This window comes from Protopterus annectens, chromosome 6.part1 (genome assembly GCF_019279795.1).
Source record: "Protopterus annectens isolate FY-2018-M chromosome 6.part1, PAN1.0, whole genome shotgun sequence".
Taxonomy (NCBI): domain Eukaryota; kingdom Metazoa; phylum Chordata; order Ceratodontiformes; family Protopteridae; genus Protopterus; species Protopterus annectens.
This window is the reverse complement of record NC_056738.1, coordinates 577,263,730-577,290,860: the sequence shown is the minus strand read 5'-3', so window position 1 is coordinate 577,290,860 and position 27,131 is coordinate 577,263,730. Positions and strand designations below refer to the sequence as shown.

The 27,131-nt window shown below is 43.1% G+C and overlaps 1 protein-coding gene across 4 annotated transcripts in view; it reads right to left on the bottom strand.

The window, feature by feature from the left end:
- The window catches only part of ZDBF2 (zinc finger DBF-type containing 2), a 405,751-nt gene that overhangs the window by 180,954 nt on the left and 197,666 nt on the right, over nucleotides 1-27,131 (bottom strand). For all 4 annotated transcript variants that reach the window (XM_044076017.1, XM_044076013.1, XM_044076016.1 and 1 more), the window contains exon 2: nucleotides 16,955-17,007. The gene's annotated coding sequence lies outside the window, so the exon portion shown is untranslated. The remainder of the gene's footprint in view (nucleotides 1-16,954; nucleotides 17,008-27,131) is intronic.

The window sequence follows — 27,131 nt, the reverse complement described above, 5'->3', positions numbered from 1 at the left end:
CTGCCGATATACAATAGCTCGAGAGCTTTTACAGGCTCGAGGCTACCCCCTTATCCCAACATGCCTAGCGGCAGCTACCCAGATCTCATTTGTAATAGCCCACACTAGACATGCATAGTAAAACAATTTTTACTAAGCTCTTATACATCCAGGTAGGAAGGAAAGAGGAAAAGACAATGCATGGTTAACTAACCTGGTATGTCAACAGGAAACTCAGCCAGTGTAACCAATAAAGAACTCCTCTCAAACCTCCAGGAAGGGGGAAGCAAGAAACGAGATGAAGGACAACAAACATGGAGCGTTATGGTAGGTACATAACTTCTTTATGTTACGTTGTTCCATCTCGCCTTGGTTCTTGCTGGTTGGGACCGCGTCCCCAGCACCTGGTTCTCGGGTGGCTCACTGGAACAAACTCTTCAGGACCGTGGAACCAAAGGATGCCCTATTCCAGGAGACCACATCCACTTTGTAATGAGAGATAAAGGTATGAGGATTTGCCCATGTCGCTGCTGCACAGATTGAATCTAAGGGCAATTTAATTTGGAAGGCAACAGAGGTAGCTAAGGCCCTGGTTGAATGTCCTCTGGGTCTTCCTGGAAGCGTCTTTTTACCTAAACCATATGAATAAGTGATTGTGTCTGACAGCCATTTTGATAAAGTCACTTTAGAAACTGGATAACCTTGCTTACTGTCAGCAAAGGATATGAACAATTGGTCTGATTTTCTGAGGTCTTTGGTTCTGTGTAAATAAAAACGTAATTGCCTATGAACATCCAATTGGTGTAATCTATACTCTGCCTTGTTGCCATAATAATTTGGGAAGAACACAGGAAGCTCAATGGACTGATTTAAGTTATACTCGGAACAAACCTTTGGCAAGAAGGAAGGACTGGTCCTTAGAGAGACTCTATCTTTGTGAAAAATGAGAAACGGCGGGCGAATAGACAAAGCATGCAATTCAAAAACCCATCTACCCATCTAGCTGAGGTTATAGCAACCAAGAAGAGGGTTTTCCAAGATAGAAACTTCAAGTGGCAAGATGCTGCTGGTTCAAAAGGGGGCAGAACCATTGAAGCTAAAAGTAAGTTTAGGTCCCAGGGTGCGGGAGGTTCTCTTATCGGGGGGCCGTAAAAATGTTGTACCTCATAAGAATGCTCTGCACAACTTTTGGGACATAATGTTAGAACCCAAGTCTCCTACGTGAAAATTGGAGATGGCAGCCAGTTGGACCCTAATAGTAGCTGCAGCTGTCCCTTTTTCGAAGGTTTTAGCTACAAAGTCAAGAATCTTGTGAACAGGAGCCATAAAAGGATCAATGTTATTACTTTTGGCCCAGTAAGAGAACTTATTTCATTTGCTAGTGTAAATCCTCCTAGTAGTGGGCTTATGGTAGGACACTAGGATGTGTTGTACAGCAGGGCAAATGTCTGGGAGCCTGGCTAAGACTGGAAGTGGAGTAATCAAGCAGTTAGCTTGAGAGTTTGAAGGGATGGATGAAGCCCGCCTGACTGATGCGTCAGGACGTCCGGAACTGGGTCCAGTACCCAAGGCTCCAGTTGAAGGTGATGGCGAAGAAGCGGAAATCATATCGGACGAGGCCAGTAAAAAGCAATGAGGATAAGTTTGCAACCCTATAATTTTACTTTCTGAAGCACTTTGGGATCGGAGGGGAAGGGTGGCAAGGCATACAGCAGTCCCGGAGGCCAATCGTGACCAAGTGCATCCCTGGGTGACTGTCCCGGAAGGGGAACTAGGGCAAAGTAGCTGCTGCATTTGTTGTTTAGGGGAGTGGCAAAAAGATAGCAGCATGGCTGGCCCCATTTGCGGAAAATCAAGTCCGCAATGTCTTGCGTCAGGGGCCACTTGTGAGGCATGAGGATAGCCCTGCTGAGTCTGTCTGCTATCACGTTGGATTTTCCAGGAATGTGCATTGCAATCAGAAAATGTTGGGAAGACATTGCCCATTGCCATACTTGAAGTGCCTCCCGACATAAGGGTTAAGATCTGGTTCCGCCCTGCTTGTTGATGTACCATACCGCTGACATATTGTCTGTCTGGATTGCAATGGTTCCTGTAGGTAGAGAGTCCTGAAGTGCTTGCAACGCCAGAAGCACTGCTCTCATCTCTAGAACATTGATGTGCAAATGGTACTCGTGAGGTTGCCACGTTCCTTGGACAGTCCATCCCAGATAATGCCCCCCCACCCTATCTGGGAGGTGTCCGTGGTCACTGTGGCTACCAGACGCGGGTCTAGAAAGGGTCTGCCCAAAGTCACCTGGGGGAGACCAGCCACCAAAGTAGGTCCTTTTTGCAAGATTCCACGATCAAGATCATGTGTGAGATTGGCAATTCCTGGAAAGACCACTGAGCGAAAAGAAGCCACTGTAGAATCCGCATGTGGAAGCGTGCTAAAGAAACTAGCATAATAGCTGCAGCCATTGAGCCCAGTACTTGTAAGACTTGTCTTGCCTGAACTCTCATCTTCTTTATGAGAAAGGAAACTTGTGGACAAATAGTTGACACCCTGTCTAGAGACAGTTTTGCTACCATGCGTCTTGTATCCAAGTCTGCCCCTATAAAGGCAACAGACTGACAAGGCAAAAAGGCAGATTTTTCGTAGTTTATTGTGATGCCTAACTGGGAACAAGTCTGGATTGTGTAGTCCCATGCCTTGATTAGTTGATGCTCAGTGGCAGCCGTGAGGAGCCAGTCATCTAGATATGGAAACACCTGGAATCCTGGACACCTGAGATGAGCCGTGACCACTGCCATACACTTGGTAAAAACCCTGGGGGCTGTGGTGAGACCAAAGGGCAGGGCCCTGAACATATAATTACTGGCTCCCTGCCAGGAGCGTAGGAATCTCTTGGATTGCCTGTCCATTTTTATATGGTAGTATGCATCCTGGAGATCTATGGAGCACATCCAATTGTCCTGAGCCAAGAAGGGAAGAACAGACTGCAGTGTCACCATCCCGAACTTTGTCTTTTTTTACCGATTGGTTTAGCTTGCTGAGATCCAAGATTGGTCTCCAGTCCTCTGCCTTTTTTCGAACTAAAAAGAACCTTGAGTAAGTTCCAGATACGATTTGGTCTGCGGGGACTTCCTGGAGGGCTTTTTTTTCTAGCAAGATTTGAACCTCTAAGATTGCATGATCCCGAAGACTGGGTGGAACATCTGGGATAGAAAGTCTGTCTTTTGAGAGGAACTGAGAAAAGGGAATTTTGTAACCCCTGGATATTATCGACAGTACCCATGTTTCTCTCGTGATAGATTATCACTTTACCCAGCAGCCTGGCAGTCAGTCCCCGACTACCTCCAGAGGTGGACAGCCGGGCCTCCCTTCAGGAGTGCTGGAAGGGCCTAGCAGAGACGGTATCTCTGTCGCCCTGCTGTTGCAGACTTCCTCTGCCACGAGGGCAGCGTGTTCCATTGTTGTTTCCCCCTCTGCCCCTGGGGGAAAATCACCACATGTGTCAGGCGAAGATCCCTGGGATTTTCAGAACCACATTTTTCCGCTCTTCTGACCCTTAGGATAGGGTCTAGATGGAGTGGAAAAACAGACCCCTACAGCAGAGAGAGTCTTACCATCCTGTTCACACCTGGTGATAGTCCCTTTTACCTGAAGCCCAAACAAGGACGAGCCATCAAAGGAGGTGTTGGTAAATGAAGACTTAAAGGGTTCCGCAAATTGACAAAGGCATATCCAGGAGTGTCTGCGTAAAGCTACTCTGGTACCTGCTGCCCTACTCGCTCCATCAGCTGCATAAGAAATGAGCCTCATGGAGGAGTTTACCATGGAGGTCAAGGTTGCAAGCTGGGAAGCTGCCCTGTTCGCAACTCCCTCAGCTCTAGGATCTTGCAGGGTATCTCCTAGCTCCTTCAGGAGATCCCTCTGAAGTTGTGTGAAATGTGACAAGTAATTTAACGATCGGAGAGTAAAAATCACTGGAGAAAACATACGCTTCCCATACCTGTCCATCACATGAGACTCTTTGTTTGGCGGATGGACAGATGAAGAAGTTCCACAAGTTCCTTCTTTGTGGCTGCTGCCACCACCATGGCATCAACAGGGACTCCCTTAGATAGGAAAGACTTATCTTTTGGAGCTGTAATTTGTTAGGTCTCCTCGGAACAGGTTCCATGGTCTCTGGAATGCTCCATGCCTTTCGACTCACTACAGACAAAAGTGGGTCGAAAGGCGGAGACACCCAAGAGGTGGAGGGTCAGGAACCAAATGCATCCAGGTATACGGACTCATCCTCAAAAGGGGCTAGGGACTTCCAGCCACCCCTCTAAGGATGTCCAAGATGTATGAAAAGGAGACATCCTCACAGGGGGACCATGGGGACCCTTCCAACTCATTCAAGTCCGTATCCGAAGTGATAGACTCAGGGGAAGCTAGATGCTTCCTCTTACACTTCTTGCGAGGGACTTCCTCTGAATGTTCGGGGGAGGTTTCGAAAGAAGTGGGGTCACCCAGTGGGGCACCCTGGGGCACAGATTCCTTACGCTTGGCAGCAGGGGGAACAAAGGCAGGCACAGGCACTGAGGGAGAAGGAACCAATGGAGCCAAGGGTGGAGCAGTCTCAGGAGACAGCACGCTCATCACCTCGAAGGCACCATGGTCCCGAGTCGAAGGAGCCGCCAGCTCATAGAGCCTGGAGATCTCCTTCGAACCTGGAGCGAGAGCTCCGAGGCCGATGTAGGAGCAGAGCTCACCTGCTCCGAAGCTCCGAGGGGGAAAGCGGGGTCGGACAAGGGTCCGATACCACTTCCCCCCTCAGAGTCGGCGAGAGAGCTTCAGCATCCAGACCCCTCGACGGGCTGAGACATCGAGGAGATCGGAGCGGTTGTCGGAACTGATAAGGGAGAAGAAACCAGAGCCGACGGTTCCACCACCATGACCTCCCATGCACTCCGGCTCGGAAATCAAGAGAGTCCGAGGAGGAACTGATGGAGAAGCTGGGAGGGCTGAAGGAGCCAAATTCTTATGGGCTGGGCTCGAGAGTAATTTAGCAAGTGCCTGTGACTTGAGGAGCCTGTTGACCACTCTCTCCATATTGTGATCCGAAAGTCTGGAGGACCGAAAGGAGTGTGAAGAGGACCGGTGGCTGCCCATTCCAGGTTGCAGCAGAGGAGATTGTGGAGCGAAGTGTAGCGGCTCCAAAGAGGGAGACCTTGATCTCTTATGGATCCGGACCGGCTCCGAGGACACAGATGGAGCCACCGGAGACTTAGCTTTGTCAGAGCCAATGCTAGGAGCCGACAGAGCTGAAGGCTTCTCAGTAAGTTTTGTCCGTTCCGAGCTCGGAACAGATGGCTTGGAGTGTTTCTCAGACACTTTGGCTAGCTGAGGACCCTGAGACGAGGCATCTTGAGGGTTCTTCAGGAGGCCACGTAAAATAAGCTTATTTGTTCTCTCCTGCAGGACTCTGGAACTGAAAGCATGACAGATCGAGCAAGAGTCCTGCAGATGAACAGCCCCTAAACAATAAACGCAACTCGTGTGCCCATCCGTAAGGGACATTTTTTGGCAACACGAGTCACATTTTTTTTAACCCAGAGGGTTTAGACTCTTTAGACATAACAAGCACAAGTCAGAAAAAAAAATTTCCACAAAGAAAAACAGAAAACTATCACTCACAGCCTACAAGTATAAGCAAACAGGGTGATAACAACAAAGGAAAAAAAACTTATTATTTTATTTTTTTAAAGGAAGAAGAAGGAAGGGGGAGAGCCTCTAACTTAAAATGCAACTCCCCCGATGGGAGAGCCTCTAACCTACATGGCAATCCCAGAAAAAGGGTGAGGAAAGGGAAGAACCCTCTAATTTAAACATGCTCTAAGGGGAAAGCAGGCCTGAAGAAAAAACGACGGGTAAAAACATCGCAAACAGCAGAGAAAGGGATCGTTAGACTAACAAGGAAAGACACACACGCTAATGAGTCAATATAACCAGAAAATGTATGAAAATTAGAAAAAAACAAAGTACTTAGCCTGAGCCAGTATTGAGCAATCTCAACGCTGCAAGCGGCAAACAAGATCTAGGTAGCTGTCGCTAGGCATGTTGGGATAAGGGGTAGCCTCGAGCCAGTAAACGCTCTCAGGCTATTGTATATCAGCCCAGTCAGAGCAGAGGATCGGCTCCGAACCCAACCAGCAAGAACAAAGGCAAGATGGGACAACATAACATGATGTCTTAATAGGTAGGACAGGGACTTTTCTTTTTACTATTCATGTGACATGGCAAAGCAGAACTGGAAAGTGAGAGATAAGTAATATGTAATGAGGAGGAAGGAAAAGAGAGACAATTACACAGAGACTTGGCAGGATTTATTTTTGAGGTAGGAATGTTAGCAGAGATGGACCTCTTCATGCATTCTGCATTTCACTTTAGGGATACCCAAGCCTGGAAAAAAAATGTTCCCACCACATGAAGGAGTAAAACTTCAGTATCCTTCATGCAGAAGTGATGGCCACAAGAAAAAGCATTTTCCAAGAAAGAGTTTGCAAAACTACCTAGTCTACAGGCTCAAAATGTTGGAAAGGCGCACAAGTTAAATCAGAAGTAACAGTCCTTCACAGGGAAAGAGGATCTGCAAAGAAGGTTGGAAATAGAGCACTGTTTTAAGGATTTTCCTTACCAGCCAATGCTGGGCCACAATCCTGCCCCCCCCCCCCAACAAGGCAAGACCTTGATGAGCAGAACCAGCACACATATGCACTCAAAATGTGTAATAATGGTGGCCCAAATCATGTACGTCCCATGCTAACAGGTCAAGACCACCTGCAAGCTGAATAACAAGGTTAGTATGGAGTAACAAGCCTCCCAAACGGAGAACGGTTTCCATTTGGTAGCACAGACCAAACCAGTGGAATATTTCACAATCACCTCAACAACTAGCGTGCGGTCTCAGAGACGTGGTTCAAAGCTGCGGACAGCACACTAAAAGTGCAGGGTTATAATGCCTTCCACACATTTAGACCAGCTACACAGGCATGGACTAAAGGTGGAGGTGTCTCTATTTACATCAAAAATAAATATACATCAAGGCTGGTCAAACAGGACAATGCACTTGAGCTGCTGCATATTCAAATTAACATAGGTAAAATCCAATACCACTTCCTTGCAAGCTATAGGTCCCTGTCTATGACCCCGGAAACCCATACCATGTATTTAAACTTATTAGAAACACTAATCATCCAACCCAATACTATATTCATGGGTGACTTTAATTACCCCACTGTTAACTGGGAATCCTATACAACATCAAACATACATGCACATAGATTCCTGGATTTCGTAAACAAACTCCCTGGACCAAATAGTCAATACACCAACCAGGGTTGCAACCATACTGGATCTGGTCCACAATAATATGGGAGAGTGTGCTGCATACCCCTTACTGTAATGCCTTCCCTGGTAAGGGCAGACCACAAAATGGTCTCCTTTGAAGTAAAAAATAAAACCTGGACCCCCAGCTAAACTGGGGATATTCAGGAACTATTCTAAGGCTATCCTCCTGCTATTAAGCGAGAACCTGGCAAAATTTCAAGCCCCTATAAACCCTGAGAACACTTGTACCTATGCAGAATTGTTCACAGAAACCCAGTACAAGCATGTTAATAGCTGTATAGAGGCAGCTGTACCCACCAGGAAGAAGTACAGAACTATCTCAAAAAACAACCAAGAATAAAAAACACTTGGCACTACAGGACCCGGAAGCACGTAAACAAAGGCTTTCAAAATAAGCAGATGTAGAAATCAAACAGCTGCTAGGTCTCCAAAAAGATCCTTTAATATAACAAGGCAAAGTAAAAATCCACAATATCTTCCAAGCGCTTTCACTCGACCACTTGCGAGCTTTTTCAAGGCAAAAAACATTGCTGGAAGTTCATTCACATTAAATACTTCCAGAATCATCACATGACTTCCTGTGAACCTTTCCCAACAGGAAAATCACCATATAAGGAAATTCTAAAATGCATTCTTATTATCATTAAAAATAATTCATTTTCTAAAAAGCTTGGCAACTAGATACCATATTAAACATAAAATCAAATCAAACTGTTAAAATGTGGCAAAAAACAATTCTGCAAAATATTTTTATAATCACAAATAAATGCAGTGACCCTTTTACCCTCGGGGGTAAAATCAAAACTCCAAATTGAAACCTAGAGTTGCTGAATAGCATTGTAAAACTTTTCTTTCCTAAGTTTCAAATATATAACATGACATTAATGTCAAGTTGTACCAAACTGTGTTATAAACGGGCTTGCCTCAATTTCAGAACACTACTAATGCTAAGGGTGTCATTCAGACCTGGGTATCTAGTAGCGTCTAAACGGAGCTGCCAAAATAGCTCACGGTATTCTAATTTTGACTCCCAACTTCCCCCTCTTATATCCGGTTGTACCTGTTCCAAAACCATAAACTTTATGTTCATGTCCTTACATATCAAAGAGTGTTTATAAAAGGCATTACTTTCCTTCCTTACATTGATGTCACTGAAGTGTTCATAAACCCTTCTCCTAAACACCCTTTCAGTTTTCCCAATGTAAAAACCATGGCACGTGCCACAGCATCCAAGGTAGACTACCCCCTTAGATCCATAATTAAAATGTTTGTTAGCGTGGAACTTGAATCTTCTGGAGGGAAGGTAGAAGGACCCCGAATTCAGCATAGCGTGGCATTGCTTGCACATCCCACATGGATAAGTGCCTAATTTTTTTCTATTCTGATTTTGTGGATCCTCTAACCTAATTTCTAAAAGTTCTTTCAAATTCTTGCCCCTTTTCCTAACAAAAGAGGGGAAACTGGGCATAGAATCCTTAAGATCTTCCTGAAGTCTGAGAATGGGCCAATATTTTTTAATAGTCTTCTCGATCTGATCTGAGTTGTTAGAGAAAGTATGTATAAAACTATTTTTTGACTGTGAAATGTCTTTTGAAGGGTTTGGTAACCTCTCATTAACCAAGCCCCTTATTAGGACTTAGAACAAGTTTCTAAGCTTATTCCACACAGTTTTCGAAGTATATTCTAATACACTTTGCGATACATCAACATTAACTTCATAAATATTGTAATGTTTCTTTACGAATTATTAGAAGCACACAGTGGTATAGGTTAAGTACATAAGGTTATAGTATTACAACAGCTACGAGGTATTTATTATAGGTATTGGAAGATAGTTACATCACACGTAGCAGATTGTGTCAGAATGACGACAATGTATGATATATAGTAGTGAACAGGAGGCTTATTTATTTATTATACATCTGTTGTTACATCAAGCATTTTTATACAATATTTTATTTGTATGTAGGGCACTTATGTGCATAAGTTTGTGTAACATGTACGGTTTTATTTATTTTATGAGAAATGTTTTATAGGAACTATTTGTGTATAAGGCAATGTTTTACAATTTTTTTTTGAATGTTAATGATGTAATTGATTAATTGATGGAAAAGGCGTTTTTTTCTGTGGGATAGTATGTATTTAAGCTAATGGTTTATAGTAGTAAGTGTTCTGATGAAGTCAGTAGTATTCTGAAGAAAGCGCTTAACCTTCTTGTTTGTGAAATAAATAAATGAACGTTGTTTCCAGCACAGTTTCCAGATTCCCGGTGTGTTTTTACGCTATCTTTTGTTGGCGTTTTTTGTGTTACAATTGTTGGACACTGGGACTATTTCTTCATTTTTGTCCATTTCACATTTGTGAGACCCAATACTGCAACTCCTGCACCAGTAAAGAAAAAAAGTGAACATTTAAAGAGTGAATTAAATAACACAGTGCTATACTTTTTAATTAAAGAGTATGCGCAGGGGCAGAAGCACTTCTGCACCCCAAACCTACGCTATTTTGTATATATTTTCAGAGAGAGAGAGAGAGAGACAGAGACAGAGACAAAACATTGCCTTCAAGTTCATGGTTCCTCAAAACACTGGAAATACTCTGAAGAACCACAGCCTCAGTGTTATAAATTTGGAAGTTATACGCTAATTGCTCTGTCAGAAGTTTAACTATTGTCCTTAGAATTACAACAGTAAACTCTTAGCTCGGTTGATGCACTGGAGAAAGAAAAACCCCTACCCTATGAGACAGCCAAGTGAGTTCCCAAGGCCATCAGCAATCTGTCATCATGGTCTGCAACAAGTTTAGCAGTAAGACAGAGGACTTTAGCGTATTCCAAGGTCATCAACAAGCATCCCACACCAGAAAGTAATGAGTGTTTGTGCAGTGAATCAATCTCCTGACACCTCACAGTTCACTGCCAAGACTGCACCATTTAGCATGTAAGCAGCACTATGGAGATCATGGTAACCATCAAGTTCACAAGTAAAAAGGCAATTCAAGCCTACAAGTTGTGCTGCATCCTCACATTGCTAGTCAACGCTATGACCACCTGGGGCCTCTCCAAAAGTAAAAACTGACCGTGGAAAACGTCTAGCTCCAGCTCCATGCCTGTAAAGGCAATCCTCTGAGAAGGAATAACGGACAATTTACTGTGACCCAGGGTGACTGCTACCAAGAAACTGTCCAGTGCAAGAACACTCTGAGGTAGTCCTCAAACACTGCAACCAGAAGCCCATCATCCAGACAAGAAAACACATGAGGATTCTTCTTTCAACATTAATGCACAACAAGGAAATTGCCATGTCCAGCAACACCACGCAGGCACCCTGTGGCAGCAAAGACAAGCGCTTTCCCAGGGGTCTATCCACAGCCAGACACAATGACAGAGCAGACTGAAACTGCTTTAGTCCGAACACAAGGGATCTCATCTGTCCCATTAATGGCCTGAAAGAGGTCAGTGCAACCTTCCCTGTCTCTGTTCAGAAAACAAAGCTTCTACAGCCTTTTTCACCATAACCATCTGGCCAGTCTCAAAAATTCCACTGGGCTGAACTGGTCTTTTCAGAGGAGTTCTTAATAAGGAAGGAGTGGAGAGGTCCACTGCATGAGCAAGAATGAATACATCCAGAACCCATTGATACTTTGTGATGGTTCTCCAGACCAAGGCAAATTCCACCCCCCTTACACACAATACCAGACCAGAAAGAAGATTTTGGTGATATGGTCTTATGTGACTTAGCCAACATAAAAAAATCTTTTCGGCTTTTCCTGGTTAGGGGTCGCCACAGCGGAACTCCCGTCTGCTAATGATTGGCAGTGGATTTTTTACGGTGCCGAGTTGCCAGCCCAATGCTCAACCTTCAAGGAAGGCACGACCATTCACGCATGCACCTACCTGCATGTCTTTAGCGTCACTCAACTGGGGGAGGACATGCAGACTCCACACATAAGGCACTCCAGCCAAGAATCGAATGGGAGAACCTCTTGCTGTGAGGTGACAATGCTAACTACTGCACCACTGCAGCCTTTGATAGTGGGAAAAGTGTGTGTTGCTTCAGTGCCTTCCACTTATGGTGAGAATGCTTCTCTCTCTTTTCTGTGGTCAGCTAGACTTGAGAGGAAGAAATGCAGGTATAAGAAGAGAAGAAATAATGTCCTCCAATGGGAAGGGCTGCATCCTCAGCAGATGATCATCAGCCAGGCTTCTCAAAGGGCTACCTGAAAATCATTTTCCTCAAACAATGGGCATCCAGACTCTGGTTCTCAAGTTCTTCCTTCAGGAAGGACAATCTCAGCCATACCACCCTAGAGATATGCATTTTGATCTAGCCAAAAAAATTCATATAGTCACAGTTAAGTAACACACAACACAGATAAATGATGTGAACTTACCACAATGTTACATCTCAATAATGCAAGTCCATTCAAACTGCAGGACTGAAATGTTGCAACCACCATTTTATTCAGCACTTGAAGACTCTCCCAGGCTCAAAACCCCATTGGACACCTACCCACTAAATTCTGAGCATCCATCGAAAAATCCTCACATAATATCTGGCAAAAGGGACAAGGAAAATTCTCAAATCAAGTGAACCAAGATTTTGTGGCAGGAATTGGCCATCACTATAGGAAGTATGTAAAAAGTGGCAAAGGATGGACTGATACTACAGAATTCTGCATGATGGAAGGTTGGCAATGTAAGTTTTTGCATCCAGGAGGCAGACAATAAAAATCTGTGACTGCAATGGCTCCAATAAGGGATTTGCTGATACAAGTAAGGAAATGTCTGTTCCAGCTATGGACAGGTTCATAGTTTTTTCTAAGCTTACAGCCAACTGGGACCAACAATAAGTTCAGTCACACTACCCAATACTGGTGGGAAACTAACAATGTCTCGCAAACTGAAGAAAGTCAACTTAATGGGGGTGGGTCTCCCACCAATACTGGGTGATGTGGTTGAGCTTCTTTAATGTTGCCCTTTTGGATTAAGCTTAGTAAGAGCCCAGGAGTCTGTCTGTTACTTGCAATATACCCAAGGACCAGAACAGTTAGAGAAGACAGTCCTTTGCTTCTATCAGCATGTCCTTTATTGAGTCTGTTAGAAGTCAAACATCCAGGTAAAGGAAATGTCTTATCCCCTTCAGCTGAAGTGAGCTGCGACAGCCAGCACATATTTGATAAATACCCTGATGGTTGTGGTGAAACCAAATGGGATGGCTGTGAACTAGCAATGACTGGCCCCCCAACCTTAAGGGCAGGAAGTACCTGAACATCTTGGCTTTCTTTATGTACAGCTTGGCAACCAGAAGACCAAGACAGCATATCCAGTCTTTCTTCTCTAAGAAGGCAAGTACTGACTTCACCAGGACCATCCTGAATCTTGTCTTTTTTTACACAGAGATTTTGGGCACTTAGATATAAGGTAGGCCTCTGGTCCTTTGTCTTCTTACATATTAAAATGAACTTTGAATAGACCCCGGACCCCTGGTGGTCTCTTGGGACCTCTTGGATTGCCGTTTTTCCAGAAGATTTTCTATACATAAGCTGGCTGCTGCCATTTGCTGGAGTGTAACATCTGGAAAAGAGTAAGAAGTAGACCTTTATTGTAGCCTATGGGTACTAGCTCCTCAATCCCTTTATCCTGTGGGATACAAAGACACAGGGACATTCCAACTCTAACTGCCTCTGGAGCAGGACAGTCAGGCAAACCTTCTGGTACTTTCAGAGTTTACACCAAGGGGCTAGGGACTGCAAAATCCTCAATTCTGCAGACCACCACTACCCCAGGGATGGTATCTGTCTTGGAAACCACTGCCACCTTGCTGATTTCTATCACAGTACTGTTCAAATGGGTAGCTCTTGGCCCTGCTTGAAGCACAGGTTTAACACATTCTCATGATTAGGAGAAAACTTTCTCTGAGGAGTCGAGAACTTTACTAAAACAGTTACAAACATTATTACTTCCTGCTTGCTCTTTTCTATTTCACCTAGAGCCTACACAAAAATGAGCCATGATAAAGAATATTAGTAAAAGATGCCACGAAGTTGTCTGCAAAGTTACAGTGCCTAAGCCAGAGAAGATGCTGAATGGTATTGCTTGGGCTTGGCAGAAAGGCTATGCCAACGGGGTCTATATTAAAATCTTGAAGTCTGACAATATCGAATACGATATTGTCGACACGAGAATACCGAAAGTGTACTACATTGAACGTTTAAAACAGAAAATCTCCGTAGGGGGAGATTTCTGTTTACTTCAATGTAGTGCGTTCTCAGAGTTGGTATATTTAAGTGGGGGGGGGGGTGTGCACTATTTTTTTTTTTTTTTTTTTTTTACTGATTCGAAGTTTTAAACCTTCGAGATTATAATACAGACCCATTCCATCTACAGCAATTGGTGGTAGTCTCACAGTGAGATTGCCAATATTCACTATGGTTGCAACTTGGGATTGTAAATTATGCAATAGGTTCCCATGAGGCACCTTTTCAGCCTCTCTAGAGCTTGCTCTAAGTCACAATGAAAACAGTCTGTGTGTATCTGGGTTGACTATACAACATACCTGATTCATGTACACACTTACTAAAGCAGTCTATCGCTTGGGATTCCTTTCAGGGGTTGCATTACTGAACTCTCCCCTGAAGGTTCATTTACAGAAGCAAACACGGCAAAAGCATGGGCTATGGAAGCCATACTCCTGCACTCAATGACTTCTGGGATGGTCTAGAAAACTGTATGGTCCCCAGGGATAGGTACTACCACATCTGATCCTTGCCAAGCCCTCTGCATGAGCATCAAACTATGCAGTCAGCAGGGGCAAGCACCAAACAGGTAGGCAGGGCACAACTGAAAGATTCTTGCAATAGCTGTTCTTCATGGGGAGATACACTTCACCATGGCCCTTTCTTTTTTATTAACATTGTGGTGTGTCCTCAAATCTGGGGACATAGGCCTAGGATATTCTGACCTCTAGTGAGTCCTCTGACTATCTGGTTGTAGTTTCAGTTTATTAAACTTAGGAACTTTTAGGCATATCCTACATTCAAAGAATAGGTGTCCCAATCTACTTAGAGGTAAAGTCTCCCAGAATAGGGGTGCTTTTACTTAAGGGAAATTTTTCAAGTATACAGGAAATTAACATGATTTCCAGGAGACATGCAGGTGGTCCTGTAACACACTATAAACTGATAATTGGTCCTATTTAGTCTGATTTGTATCTCAAGGAGTTTTGTTTGTAGTTCTCTAGGAATCTCCTGAGAGGTGATGTGGTCTCTCGCAAATATGAAAACCCCACCACAGTTGTCATCTGGTTTAAAAGCATGAAAGACACAAAACCCATGAATGGAGGAAGTGCTACCTAAACATTTAAACTAAGTTTTAGTGATTACACAGACAAATGTGCACCGAATGCAGGAGGTCCTCAAGGTCAGATTTTGTTATGGAAACTCTTTGCACTGAGTACAGCCATGTTGAAATTATTTTGTGTTTGACTTTTTTTTGTTAAGATGGGAGGTCCACTAGCTGAAGTCTGCCTTAAAAAGGCACTATGGGAGCAGCAAAGGATGTAAACAGTATACAGAAGTCTTTGAACAAGAGGTGCAAAGTTAGTAAGGCTGTTCAGCGTCACATCCCAGGCTGACGCATATTGGATCACCCTGGAATGACACCAGCTATTTAGCCAACTGTTGAAGCCAATTATATTTTCTTTGTACTTTTGCATCATTCTTGATGAAGGAAGAATTCCTCTCACGATCAAGGTCATATCTGTATTTTGTGACATGCATGGAGAGTTCTGGTATGTCTCTTTGCACTTCCCTCAGAGTTTTGTGCACCAAGTCATTTACCCCCACATGGACAATCATCATGCTGTACTTGTATTTCCTAGGTGTAAAGGCATTAACAGCCCTTGAGATGCCAAAGAGCCTAGTATTTGAAAGACAACTCAGAGTCACCCTGTTCTTGACCAACTTAGTGATAGATGAATGAATAGGTGTGTCCGACTATGACGTTCTCCAAGGTCATAAACAGAAAATAAACCTGCTGCAGTAATCTCCTCACCTCTAATAAGTTCATAGATTAGTACTAGGCTATCTGCCCTTGTGGGCCATTTTACACCTACCAATTAACCCGAGTGAGAATCAAACCCTGCACCTTGTGTCTGTACGGGAAACATCTTAACCATTATGCCAACCTCCCTCTGATATAAATTAGTACCAGGCTAACTGTCCTTGTTGGCCATTCCAAGCCCAGCCAGTTACTTCATGTGAGAATCAAACCCTGCACCTTGTGCCTATAAGATGAACACTTTAACCACTATGCCAACCTCCCACCTTTTATAAATTAGTACTAGGCTAACTGCCCCTAGGGGCCATTTTAAGCCCAACCAACTACCTCATGTGAAAATCAAACCCTGGACTTTGTGTTTGTAAGGTAAACACCTTAACCACTATGCCAACCTCCCATCTGTGTGAATACACCCTCCTCATCTTGGCAAAAACAATGTCAATTATGGCTACAAAATAAATTATCAAATCATAAATCACCATCTTAAAAAATCTAGGGACAATAGTAGACAACAGTTTAAACTGACCAATGCACCTCTACACCAAAATCAAGGTAGCACATTCTGTATCCTACATAATTCAAAGTACCGCTTCATACCTCAGTGATGAACCCGTTACTAAAGACAACGCAGTACTTTGTAGTCACCTGAAAGAGCTTGAAATGCTAAAATTCCTTACTATAAAAAGCATTGGACTGGAACACGAACTACTACTCAAAAGGTTTTTTGAACAGTCTTATTCTGCTTCTTACAGATAGCCTATAAAACAATGAGTGAAGTAGTTCTATCCAAAAGTTGACACACTGAATGCATACTAGGTGAGCCAACATCAAATAAAGGAAACTAATGTTAAAAAAATATCCACAATAACAAATGTGAAAAATATATTACCCAGTACCCTACAACTTTATGGAATATGATTACGAATTCAATGAGAAGCTTGTCATTAGCTTCTTTGTAATATAATTTAGTTATGTTTAAGGGACAGCAACACTAGATTACAGGGTTACTTCCTCACATCATCTAGTTGTTCAGTTTAGCTCCAAGACAAGATGCCTTCTCCCTCTTTGTGTGGATTTTTGTCAGGTACTTTGAAAAAACATAAAAGTAGGTGAAACAGGGATCCATTAAAATGTGACTGTGACAGTCTGGCATGAAATCAAGAATTAGCTCTGTCTTACGCATACAGAGTACTAAGACAGTGTCTGGCTCCCCCACAACTACTGTACAAAAAGGATAATGCAAGTATCAGAATATGATAATTACTACTGAAGTAAATCTATAGTAACAGAAAAGACATTAGTATTAATAGCCAATACAATAACAGAATTACATCACAGTATACAGAAAGCAACTTCCACAGTTTCCAAATACACATTATGAAATACATACTTAAAAGGAACATGGAAGCCATGCAAACAATTTTGATTCCCAATGACTGGCTTCAAGATTACAGTGTGGACAAAAAACAGTGAAAATGTGTGGTTATTACCTGTCCAGCTTACAAAATATTGTTAAGAAATGGTGGAGTACTTACTCATCTGCGTTTATACAACGCTGTTAAACATTCCACTGGATGCTTTTCAGTTTCTGAAACAAAAAACAAATGATAATTATGAAGATATGAAAAATACATTTAAATTATAAAGCAAAATAGTGTGTGTGTATATGTACATGTTAAAGGAAAACTGACAAGTTATATTATCAAAGTTGTGAATCTTATCACAAAGATTAAAATACCTCATACACATAGTATACTGAATTGCATTTTTACCATATCACTTATATGAACTGTTTTTTTTTTTTTAATGAAATTGTTGCACTTCGTTTGCTGTAGAGTAGACTAGGGTCCGACCAGCTGAATCTATTTCTGTTTGTATAACTTCAGCACTAAACCAGGCCATCTTTTGTTGGAGATGTTTCCCCTGCACCCTAGTGGCAGGAGTGTGCAGTTAGAATTCATCTGATTGAATGCTGCTGGAATAGGGCTCAGATTTCAGCTTTTTTATTGGTTAATTTGTTTAAATTAGTTTGCTCTTGTTTGCTACATAAGCACATCATCTGCATGGGTTTGCACATGTTTGCGCATCAAGCACTGACAAGCAGCAGTGGGCACCGTTGGTGGCTATACACGCAAACACTTCTACCTGCAAATTTTCCCTTATTACTCTGCTGGTGCTCCTATCGGTGAGTTCTGAGACTGCCCCTCATTGACAGGTGATACATTCAAGCTCCTGAGGTACAACACTGACCTTGCTGGCTAGCTCTTCATATTTTTTGTCCACTTCTCCTGTCCACTTTTGTCTGAGCACAACAACTTAGCATTATGGATGGACAATTTCCCCCAGTTTCTCCAGCCAGCCTGGTCAACATGGGCATCCTGAGGCAATATAGCAATTCCCTCATGTACACTGACAACCCAGTTCTTCTAGTCTACACAAATTCATTGTGTGAGAGATGCATCTATATCAAGACCTAGAATCCAGGCTTTCTCACTAACCAGTCAGTTCATCTGATAATAAGGAGGTTGTCAGCATGCACATCTCACCTCCTGCACCTACCAAACCAACAATACATAAACCTACATATGCGGAGGTCCTTACTAGAAGCCTTCCTAAACATCAGAGACCTCCCAAACACGATTCACGTAATGCATCCTCTGCAGAACACAGTATACATACACAACATCTTAGTCATAGCCGACTCAATTGTGAGACACGCAGATATCCCTCTCACCAGGTTGAATAAGGAAGAAGTCACGGTCAGCCATCTGTCAGGTGCCAGGATCAACCACATCACACATGCACTCAAATCTCTCAACGGGCACTGTTATGACTCTGTTATAGTATATGCTGGTGTGAATGACTTGAGACACACCTCACTGGACTATATGAAGAGAGACATGACTGAGCTCAAAGACTGTGTGTCTAAAGCAGGTATGTCCTTAGCCTTAAGCAGCATTTTACCTTTGCCTAGGAGGATACCTCAATACAAACAAAAAATTACGAACTTGAACAACTGGCTTAGTTTCTCGTGTCATTCAAAGGGGCCCCAGTTTCTATCAGCCTGGGATGACATGGTCGACAGACTTCGGTGCTTTGCCAGAGATGGTCTTCATCGGTCACCACTGGGATTTTGATTACTGGCTAAGGCTCTTGTCACTCCCATAGTGCCTTTTTTAGGGAATGTCACAAGAACAAAATTCCAGATGTAAAAATACCCTCTTAAAAATAACCTCAAGGCTATGCTGCTAAATGCTAGGAGTCTCAGCCAGAAACTGCACTCACTGGAAACAGTCCTCACCTTGGAAGATGCTGACATTTGTGCAATCACGGAGACCTGGTTTAAAGCTGCAGAGAGCACCCCAGCTATACCAGGTTACATTTCCTTCCACATGTTTAGGCCACAAACTGAAGGTGTGAGATCTAAAGGAGGTGGTATATCAATATCCATTAAAGATAAATACACCTCTAGATTGATTAAACAGCATGATTCCCTTGAATTACTTCAGGTGCAATTGACTGTAGGCAAGACCCCTCTTTAGGTCATTGCCAGCTATAGGTCCCACTCCAAAAATCAGGACATCCATTCAGACTACTTGGATCTACTTGAGTCAATCAAGATACAACCAAACACCCTGGATTTGAGTGACTTTAATTACCCATTCATTGACTGGGTAAATTATACATGTTCTAACTCATTTGCCCAAAGGTTCCTGGACTTCGTTAACTCCAATGCCCTGGACCAGCTGGTTGACACGCCTACAATGGGCTCAAACATCATGGACCTGTGCTCACCAACATGGGGAACCGTTACACCACCTCCAGTGTGTGGCCATCCCTGGTGAGATCTGACCACAAATTAGTCTCGCTAGAACTAACTACAACACAAGACACCCCCCCCCCACTAGCAACAACTATGCTAAAAAACTTCTCCAAGGCCAATTACAACCTGTCACGTGACAGCATAAATAGTTTCACAGCCTCCCCCCCCCCCCCACAGAACACTTATGCTGAGTTATACACCAATGTTTTATATGAGCACCTGTACAGTCATATTGACTCTACCATACTTGAGAGAACCAAAGCAAGATCTTCAAAGAAAACAAACCTGCCTGGTGGACAACTGCCATTGACAGGCTATATAACAGGAGAACGAAATTGCGGTCTGAGAGCAGAAAGGGACAGTCTCAAAAATGGAAGCATTCTCTCCTCAACTTAAACAAGTAAGACTCCTAGTGAAGTCCTCCAAAGCTAATTATGAATCCAAATTAGCTTCCCTAACTTAAGGATAACCACAAGGCATTCTTTAGTTACATCTGTAACCTCAAAGGTAAGGCCCAGATTTGCCCTGAACTCGTAGTTAATGGTACTACATATACAGAACCTGTGGATATAGCAAACCTGCTGGCTGACAAGCTCAGTGAAAACTTCACTCACCAGTCTCCACACATATACCCCAAAGCATCCCCAACAACTGTCCCTTACCTAGTATCTTCGAGGAGCAGGTTTTAAACACCCCCTCCAAGGCCAAAAACACAGCCTCTATGGGATTGGACAACATCCCGGGCAGTGTTCTACATGGGTTAAAACAGGAATTAGCATCACTACTGGGCAAGCTTTTCAATCACAGCCTAAGCAATGACTTCATCCCAGAGGAATGGAAAACAGCTACTGTCATCCCTTTGCACAAAGAGGTGCATCCATGTACCCATTAGCCTGACCAGCCTTATATGCAAGGCCATGGAACGAATTATCATGAACCTTATTAACAAAGATATAGTAAATCTCCAAACACTCAATCCCACCCAGTTTGGCTTTGTCAAGGGGAGGGCATGCCTGTTAAACTTGGTGGCCTTCTTCGAAACAGTCACCAAAGCCACAGACTGTGCATATGGCCTACCTAGACTTAACCAAGGCCTTTGACACAATCACCTACTCAAGCATCATTGATAAACTCAATGAGCTGGGTATCAACCCATATGTTGCAAGCTGGATTGCAAACTGGCTCACTGATGACACTTATACGGTCAAAATAACGGACTCCACCTCCTCCAGCAGACCTGTAACCAGTGGTGCTCCACAAGCATTGGTTCTGGGACCCCTACTGTTCAGAATCTACTTCTCCGAAGTACAGGCTAAAACTAAAGGACTGTGGCTGACAAAGTTTGCTGATGATTGCAAAATGGAATCAATTACTGAAACCCCTAGTGATGTCAACATCCTGCAAGAAGGTCTTACACAGACTAATGACTGCTGCCAAAGTCATGGTCTTAAACTTAATGCAAAAAATGCATTATCATCCCCTTCAAGAAAGGTGATGTTCCTGCAAACTACCACATCAACAGCAATAACCTAAAGCACACAGTCAGTGGTGCGATCTGGATGCACACTTCGACAGCAACCTTAACTTCGATCACCATGTCTCCACAGTGGTAAGAGGGGCATTTTATACTGCTCATCTCATAAATAAGGGCATTACCTCCAGAAAAAAAAAAGAGGTTATAACCCCCCCCCCCCCGTACTCTTCCCTCATCAGGTCAATAATAGAATACAATGCTCCCTTTGGTATGTTCCCTTCCAAGCATCTGCAGCAACTGGCGAGACCACAAATGTTCCTTACAAAGAAAACTCAGGGTCTTCAAGATTTGTCTTATGGTGACAGAATTAAATCATTGTCACTTGACTCTGTGTTGTATAGACTGCTTAGAGGTGACCTGCACCTTGCATATAACACAATCTCTGACCCAGCTTTAAGGAAATGCTGCACATTTGCAAGTCAAATGGCACACAGGTCACTTGCTCAAAGGACCTAAACATGGTATGTGACATCAACAGAACTTGCTGGAGAGACAGATTTGTCTCACAGAGGTTGCCCCACGTTTGGAAAAAGCTTCTCATTCATATTAAAGCTCCTTGTTGTCCCTATTTAAGTGCAAGTTAGACGACTGGATGGGTAACTGGAAATTCACCCCGGGGATTCCATCTGTATCCCTGTTGGACAGGGGCAACAGGTGCTGATTTTTGTGTCTGCTGGAACCGGACACCCTTGGGAACACAGGTTGAACTTGGCTAGGCTTGTAGGAGCCCCTGAGCCCATTAGCCTAGTAACCTCCTATGACCATATAAATATGTATATACATACACATACACACATTATATACATACACACACATGCGCACACACAGATATATATTACAAACACCACATACACAGCACTCCACAAATAAATAAGTGGGAAGATTCAGAAGAGACCAACCATACAAAAGTTTCTGATTGTACTTTGACAGCAGAAATGTGAATTGGACTTAACAATTAAAAATGAGCCCAATAAACAAACTTATTAAATACTCTTTGTGTGCCCATTACACTCCTTATGCACACTAGCATGACAGAAAAATTAGACAAGTGTAAATATTTTTGACTAAAACTGTTTGTTGGCAGTGCAAAAGCACCCCCCCAACAAACAAAATTTATGGGTTCTTACTATAAAGACAAGCCAGTAAAAACACCCATCCTTAGTAATCTCTTAAAGCTTGCTTTGCAGCCTATCATGACCACTTGGACGACAAAAAAAAAAAAAAAAAAAAGGCTGCCAGATACCCCTGCCTTTTATCATCACACGGCTCTCTCACTCCAGTGGACTGAAGATAATACGAGGAGGATGGGGGATGGGTCTTGGATCCAAGCTGGCAACTGATGGACAGATCCAGAGCTCAAGCTCCTCCCCTTCCCACAATCCCCTGGTGACCTGTAACCCTTAGATCTGGTTTGCCACTGGATGCAAGGACGTGATCCAGGCTCGAGCTTCCTTGTGTTAGAGATAAGCAACTCCTTTTTCTCAATTTTTTCTGTTTCGAGTGAGTGAAAGTGATATTTTACCTTCTCTCTTAGTTTCCTCCCCTCTCATAGCTACTTTGTCTGTGTAGGGCACCTTTTTTCTTCCTTTCTTAGCTTCAGGTTTCGTCCCACTCTTTATTTTTCCCTTTCTGTTAATTAAAAAAAAAAATTCTCTCAATTCCTTTCTCTATTTTGTTATGATGAATAATGACACAGAAGTTGCTCAGATTTTCTAATATCTTTAGTCTTATCCAAATAATACCTGAGCTGTATGTGCAAATCTAATGTATGTAGAATCTCCCCGTCTCTACTCTGTGCTGAAGAGAACAAGGAAGGTGAATGGACTGATTCAGAGACGAATCATTGACCACCTTGGGCATGAAAGAAAGACTGGAGCAAAATATATCTGTGACAAAACAAAAAACAGGAAACTGCCATGAGGGCCTGCAGTTAGGAGACTCTCTTGGCAGAAGTCAAATCCACCAACAAAACTGTTGCTGGTTCAAAAGGGACAAGAGCCAATTTTTCCAGAACAAAATTAAGGTCTCAAGAAGATGGAATAGGCTTGGGGGTCTAATATGAAGGTCAACTTTCAAAGACTAACTTCAAATCTTACAGTGGCAGATCCAAAAGGCAGACAAGCAGAAATGGCTAACAAATGAGCTTTAACACAGGAGTATGCAAGGCCAGAAGTAAGCAACTCACACAAATAAGAAAGAACAGTATGAATCCTGGTCATGCTTGCAACACCAAACAGAAAATGTTTTCCACTGGGAAACTTAGGATTTTCTTGTAATGGGTTTTCTGGACTCCTGCAGAACCAGAAGCATGTCATCACAAAACTTGTGTATAAAAGGAATCAAAACCCTATCAAGAATCAAATGTAGGGTGAACAGATTAGGGTAATGAAGCAGTCCTTGTCTGGCATGAGAAGATCCATCCTGTGAGGTAATTTGTGATGACTTCCCTTGGACCAATGAAAAAGAAGAGGAAAACAATGCTGCCTGGGTCAAAAGGGAGTCACCAATAAGACTTTGGGTATGTCCCACATGATCTTTAAGACCCTTAGATAACAGGAGAAGAGGGGGGGGGGATAAGCAAACAAGAACATACCTTTCCAAGAAAATAAACATGCCATCCACTTTCCAAGACAAGAGTATTAGTCACTTGAACAGAACCTCGGAAACTACCTGTTTAGAGGGGAAGCAAATATATCCATATGAAGAGTACTCCAGCAATATATAATGTCGAGGAAGACCACCTTGCGATGTATCCATTTGTGAGGGCATGCCATGGACCTGCTCAGGCAGTCTGTCATTAGATTGTGCTCTAAGGGAATGTAAATTGGCTGAAGGAACAGATAATGACTGACAGCAAACTCCATGGACCAAATTCAAAGTAGCAGCGTTCAGACTGGTGGCAAAAAAGTTCTGAAAATTAGGCACTCGTACATCACTTATGTACCTTATGCCCTGTATGCAGAATATACATCTTGACATATGGCGCTTGGAAAGGCCTAAGGCTTTGATATGCTGGCCTGACATATGGCTATCCTTGGTAAGATATCCCTTTAGTAAGGAGCACTGCAACACTGACAAGGAAGGACATCACCAAACCCTGAGAGGCATGGGGTGGGGCAGGAGAGAAACAAAACTTGCCCATCCAAAAATGAGTAATGAGAATCACTCTGACCTCAAGAAGTCTGGTTTTCAGGATGAATCTTGCCATAACAAGAAATGGGGAAAGAGGGGAAAGAGCAAAAAAGAGGTAACCTGACTAAAGGGTGGCTAAGACATCCTTTGCTCAACTTCCTGGCAGAAGAATCAACAAAAAGAAATTAGAACACTTGGTGCTAGTCAAAGAAGCATAAATGGCCACACATGAAATATTCCCAAAAGGGAAACATTTTCCTGGTCATTATTTGAGTAACACTCAAAGGTCATGCACAGGCAGTGGGGTAATTTATTCACTAGTGAATCTGCATTCCAACCCACTGCCACACCCTCATGGTTTTACAATACAAGGGGCAAGAACATGTTCCCCTCAACCCTTGCTTGTTGATCAATGGGGTTACCATATTCCTAACTACGTGGCTACCATAAACCCTAACCCTTGAAAGCACAAACACAGTTATGTAAGATCTTACCACAACAATAGATGTCCTCCTTCTCACTGTTGCAGTATTTTCTACTAATGGCTATCCTGACAAGGACAGCTGAATGTCCGGTCAGCATATTGAAGCCTTAGGGCCTTCCAGGTAACGTATGTCAAATGTATGCTCTATGTCCAAGGCATAAGGTACATAACTGACTTACAAACACCTAAACCTCAGAACCGAACTTCTCCAGGAGAATCAGAGCAACATAAGAGGAAAACCTAAGTGGATATGCATCCAATCTCTATATACTGCTTGGTGGACATGGGCATCTTGAGCAATGTAGTAATTGCCTTATGTACACTGACAGTCACTTAATTCTCGAACAGACAAATACAGTATATGAGAGATGTAGTTACACATTGACATTGAAGGCTAGACTCTTGCATACAGACACAAAAAGCAACAAAGGACCACACACACAGACCCATACATCTGGAGGTGCTCACATGTAACTTGCCCACACATCAAAGGCCTCTCAGGGACATCCTCAGGAACTCCGCATGCACACAAACAAGAAAATTCTCATCACAACACAGAGACACATCTAACTATGTCTCAACTACTAAGCCAACAAGACAAAACACTTGACAACACAATATTCTGGCCATAGAAGACTCCATTGCAAGACACAGTGATGTCCCTCTTACCAGGCTGGACAAGAAGGTTTCAGTTAGTTGCCTGTCAGGTGCCAGCAACTGCAAGATCATGTAAGCACTCAGGTCACTTACAGGGAGACTACAAAAGCTACTTGAGAGGATGGCAGGAGGAAGCCACACAAAACCCTCCAATAACCCGCACAGGATGGCCCTGGTAAAACTAACTCTGGTCCTAGAAATGACATCCAACTTTATAGTGTTGAGTAAATGTGTGTACAAAAGACCAAGTAGCAACTTCCAAAATTAATCTAGTACCAAACCATTGAAAAAAGCACAAGAGGACGCCACCACCCAGGTAGAATAAGAAAGAACAGAATAAAAAGAAGTAGAAAGCTGCTGCTGCTTACCAGGAAAAGAACAGCAAAAAAGAAATGGCCTTAGAAATCCAAGAGGAGATTGCTTACAAACAACTAAACCCAATTTCTTGGGATGGAAAGAAAAGGTTGCTCAGACTTCTATGTATCTTTAGTCTTAACTGGATAATATCTGAGCAATCTATACAGATCCAAAGTATATTATTAGTGGTTGCTCAAATCTCTGCTGAAACTGTCTTCCCACCCCCCCCACCCCCATTTTTCTGCCTTGTCTTCAGCTGATATAACTGTTTTTTATAGCTTGTGTGTTACCTAACTCAAGGTTCCCTTAATTTGACCTGTTAATAACAGCCTGCATTTAAATTGGAACTTGTGTTCTGAGAGACAGCCTTACAAGACTATCTGCAAATATACAGAGCTGAGTATAGTTTTCTTTATTATAAAGTTTAATTGTTGCTTAGATATCTGTTGTCTCACTGTTCTGAGAGTCTGATCTGCAAATATACAGAGCTGAGTATATTTTTTGGTTTTATAGTTTATACTATTAGTGGTTGCTCAAATCTCTGCTGAAACTCTCTTCCCACCCCCACCCCCATTTTCTGCCTTGTCTTCAGCTGATATAACTGGTTTTTATAGCTTGTGTGTTACTTAACTCAAGGTTCCCTTAATTTGACCTGTTAATAACAGCCTGCATTTAGATTGGAACCTGTGTTCAGAGAGACAGCCTTACAAGACTATCTGCAAATATACAGAGCTGAGTATAGATGTCCTTCGTGGTTCACTGTTGCAGTCATGACTGTAGGGTTCTTCCTGCCAGCAGCAGCCCTCGATCAGCCAGAATCCCAAAGTCTGGATTGGGCGTCAGCTGAGGTCGCTTTTATCCTGACGTCAATGCGCCAGAAGTATAAAGACCTCAGCCGACGCCATTACCCCAGTCTTTCTTGCCGCGCGGTGCCCTGAGCAGTTCGCTGATGCCAGTTGAACTACTCCTGTCTGTTTTTGGATTTACTTCCTGGATTTTTCGTTTTATAAGATAAGTACCCCATTGGGGAGGTCTTTTTCTTGCTCCAGTCAGATGTCAGAAAAAGTTACTAATTGTATTTCTTGTGGGAAGCAAACACCTCATAGGGGTTTTCACTCTTATTGTATTCCCTGCCTGGGGCCTGACCACAACGTTGCTAATTGTGGGTTTTATGCTAGATTTAATCAGCGTACTATTAGGCGTAGGTACAACTTTGCCTTTTACTATTTTGGTAAAAGGTTTAATTATAATATGTCTTCGGATTCTCTTCCTGCTTCTGGTGTGTGTACGAGGTGCAAAGATAAAGACAGGCCTCCGAGGTCCAAAGCAGAGGATATTACTCAGTTATTGCCAGTTGCTGGTTTGTCGGTCATCAGTGAAGCGCCTTTGCTGACCCCATCGTCCGCCTCTTTTGAACCAATTGCTTGTACCAACTCCGGCGTGGAGCTGATGGGGCCTTCAGAATTGCCAGGAAATGGACCTTCGGATACTACTCCCTCGGTTGGGTCCAGAGCCGGTAGGCAGGTACCAGCTTCAAAGGGAGTCTTCAGGCCTTCACAGCTTCATGTAAATATGGATTCAGTTTTGCATTCTAAGACAATGATTAAGGCTCCAGCTAAAAAGAAATGGCAAGCAGACACCTTTTGATCAGGGTACTAGGCCTCAAAGGCAGATGCTTAGGATGGCTGAAGATTTTTTTATCTATGATCAGGGGTTCTCATCCCT